Consider the following 3,969-nt stretch of genomic DNA (forward strand, 5'->3'; position numbering starts at 1 on the left):
CAGTGTGTACGCAGCGTGTGTGTGTGTGTGTGTGTGTGTGTGTGTGTGTGTGTGTGTGTGTGTGTGTGTGTGTGTGTGTGTGTGTGTGTGTGTGTGTGTGTGTGTGTGTGTGTGTGTGTGTGTGTGTGTGTGTGTGTGTGTGTGTGTGTGTGTGTGTGTGTGTGTGTGAGGGGGCTGAGGAGAGTACATACGCCTGCACTAAAATTCTCATGTAGATCCATCGGTATTAGTGGAAGGAGCATCATGTACCCATCTACCTATCTTTATATTTACCTACTTATACTGTATTCTTATATTTATCTGTCTCTCTATTTATCTATTTATCTGTGTATTTATATATTCACCTGTATATCTATCTATTTATCTATCTATCTATCTATCTATATGTCTATGTATTCACTTATTTACCTGTCCTTCTATTTATCTGTCTATCTATTTATCTATCTATATGTCTGTGTATTTATCTATTCACCTATCTATCTATCTATTTATCTATCTTTATCTCCTTATTTGCCTTTATGTCTATATGCCTGTCTGCCTATCTACATATTCTCTCTCTCTCTCTCTCTCTCTCTCTCTCTCTCTCTCTCTCTCTCTCTCTCTCTCTCTCTCTCTCTCTCTCTCTCTCTCTCTCTCTCTCTCTCTCTCTCTCTCTCTCTCTCTCTCAAACATAAAGCAACACCTTAACATGCCTCCGTTGAAAAGATATAGTTTGGTGGCTAGAAACCCTCTTCTCTGTATGACGTCCTGCAAACAGACACGGGTAAAAGAGACAAGTAATTGCAGTAAGTACGAGAAGGTGAACAATGAACAAGGCACCTTTGAAGTGAAGTGAAATGTGGACTCGTCACCTTTTCGGCATGTCTACAGTCACTTCACAACAAAAATTATCTTCTCTTTGTTGTTCTAGTTGCTCGCAGCAGCTGCATTAGTAATCTTTTCGCTTCTATGCCCCTGTCTTTGTTAAGCTGCAACGCCCGACACAGATAACATCCTTTGTCAGTAGCGCGCTGATGCCCTGCTACCAAGATTTCAATACCGGCACATGTTACATTTATTTATTTATTTATTTATTTATTTATTATGTGGGTATATTTTCCTGCCCTCCAGCTCGCCAACTTCAGTACTTCCACTAATGAAGCCACACACCAGAACCATGCCCCCGCATTCCATACTTCACGCAAGGCACTGTAAACAGGTATGTTTCTTTTAAATATGTTTAACAGTGCAGCCGCCCAGCACTCATCTCTCACCGCGGCCTCTTCTGAGGTCACATGTCTTGCTGGCGGAGTAACACAATCAAACGTTGCCGGGTGACACCACTTCCTACACGGATCCACGCCTACACTTCTTCATACAAACGTTAGTGGTTTTTGCGATGAATAAGCACGTTGTAATGGCAAGATTAGTTGTTCTAAAGATGGTGGAGCATGACAAGTTATTTTTGGATAACCTTCACTCCGTCCTTCCCTCCCGTCCATCCACCCTCCAGCCATCTCCTCAGCTACCGCCTCCCTCCTCCTTCACCCTCCAAGCCGCCACTCACGCTTAATTCGAACTTACTGCCCAACTCACGCCATGCAGAGAGAGAGAGGGAGAGAGAGAGAGAGAGAGAGAGAGAGAGAGAGAGAGAGAGAGAGAGAGAGAGAGAGAGAGAGAGAGAGAGAGAGAGAGAGAGAGAGAGAGACTCACTAAGCTAATGGACCATCGCCAAATCAAGCAGACTTCATAATGTCAGACGAGACTCTACTGCTAAAAAATGCAAGTGTTATTAGCAAAGTAATGCTGGGAAGACTGCGTGACAGGAGCCTCTGTCACAATATTCAGTCTCACAACGGAGAGAAGTAAGTCAGTTCTTTAGGGGAAAAAGAAATAAATAATCCTAGGTATGAGCCAAAGCCGAGTTGAATTGAGGCAGACAAGAGGGTATTTCTCTTCCTGTACGTTAGGGAAGATGACAGTGAAGCAATGCTCTCCAACTTTACAGACGGGATTGAGAAAACAACGAAGAAAAATAGGACAGTAATATGTTCACAAAGAGAAGAAATGTTTGTTTCAATAGAGAAGAATGTCCTTGATCTGCTTGAAAGACACGAATGGCGACGGTATTGAACACAGGAAAAGTCACTATGAAAATACTGTAGATTATTATTATTATTATTATTATTATTATTATTATCATTACTATTTTTTTTTTTTTATGTAGGAGGGACACCGGCCAAGGGCAATAAAATTCAAAAAAAAAAAAAAAAAAAGCCCACTGAGATGCCGGTCCCCGAATAGGGTCCAAAGCGGTAGTCAAAAAATAAAGGATAAGTGTCTTAAAACCTTCCTCATGAAGAAGCTCAAGAAAGGGGAAGATGAAAATACAGAAGCAGGTAGGGGGTTCCAGAGTTTACCAGAGAAAGGGATGAATGACTGAGAACACTGGTTAACTCTTGCATTAGAGAGGTGGACAGAATAGGGGTGAGAGAAAGAAGAGAGTCTTGTGCACTGAGGCCAAGGGAGGAGGGGAGGCATGCAGTTTGCAAGATCAGAAGAGCAGTAAGCATAAAAATAGCGGCAGAAGATAGCAAGAGATGCAACATTGCGGCGATGAGAAAGAGACTGAAGACAGTCAATTAAAGGAAAGAGTTGATGAAACGAAAAGGTTTTGATTCCACCCTGTCTAGAAGAGCAGTATGAGTGGAACCCCCTAGACATGTGAAGCATACTCTATACATGGACGGATAAAGCCCCTTTACAGAGTTAGCAGCTGGAAGGGTGAGAAAAACCGGCGGAGATGTCTCAGAACACCTAACTTCATAGAAGCTGTTTTAGCTATAGATGAGATGCCAAGTTTCCAGTTTAGATTATAAGTAAAGGACAGATCGAGAATGTTCAGTGTAGAAGGGGAGGACAGTTGAGTGTCACTGAAGAAGAGGGGATAATTGTCTGGAAAGTTGTGTCGAGTTGATAGATGGAGGAGTTTTTGAGGCATTGAACAATACTAAGTTTGCTCTTTAGATATCACAGCGCCACCATTGCATGAACAGGGAACAGAGAGCACAATGCGAGAAGTTTAAACCAGACATTTCTTGATTTCGTCGTCTTATTTATAAAGCATTAAACCGGTTCTAGTAAAGGCTATTTGAGTTTTCAGATGTGGTTTCATTATTCTAGTGATATATCAATAAAATATCTACATCATCTGAGAGAGAGAGAGAGAGAGAGAGAGAGAGAGAGAGAGAGAGAGAGAGAGAGAGAGAGAGAGAGAGAGAGAGAGAGAGAGAGAGAGAGAGAGAGAGAGAGAGAGAGAGAGACGACCCATGAGGACTCAGCTAATTATCTTTGTAGCCATTGAAAATAGTCCTGATGAAGGAACAAAGCGTTAGGGAATACGCGCCATAAAGCGACGAAAGACTCCAGGAAAGGATGATATTTTAAGAGGAAGTTCCAAAGAAAATACGAAATGGAACTTCATAGATGAGTATTCCACTTATCTGATTTATTATTTTTTTTCTTGCATACACCGCACGAAGCTCCCTTGAATTGTGTTGCGGTGAAGTATCTCTGATTTGTGGAGAAAAAATCGAAACTTGCATTTATCACCTTATTTGCTGTCTGTGAAGGAAGGTGTATTGACTTTTCAGGTTCTTCCTTTGTTGACCGCAAGTTCAGTGGACAACGAAACCGGATCTGAACCATGTCACAGCACCATCCTTAGCTCCCCTCCTCACCTTCACCTTCACAGGCGCACGCACCATCATTTATGCACTCACCACTTCCTGCCCTCGGGTGATGCTTTCTTGGAACCACCACGCTGAACTCGCAACTTCCCCGCGATTCTGGTGGATGTGTCTTTCTCTCCGACAAAAGTAACCTTCACTAATCGTAGGAAAAATTTGCTTAAAAACAGAACAGAAAAGTTAGCTAAAACAATGTGACTTTTGTGTGTCTGTGCCTGAAAGTTCTGCTGAGGAGCGCACG

This window comes from Scylla paramamosain, chromosome 7 (assembly GCF_035594125.1).
Source record: "Scylla paramamosain isolate STU-SP2022 chromosome 7, ASM3559412v1, whole genome shotgun sequence".
Lineage (NCBI taxonomy): Eukaryota > Metazoa > Arthropoda > Malacostraca > Decapoda > Portunidae > Scylla > Scylla paramamosain.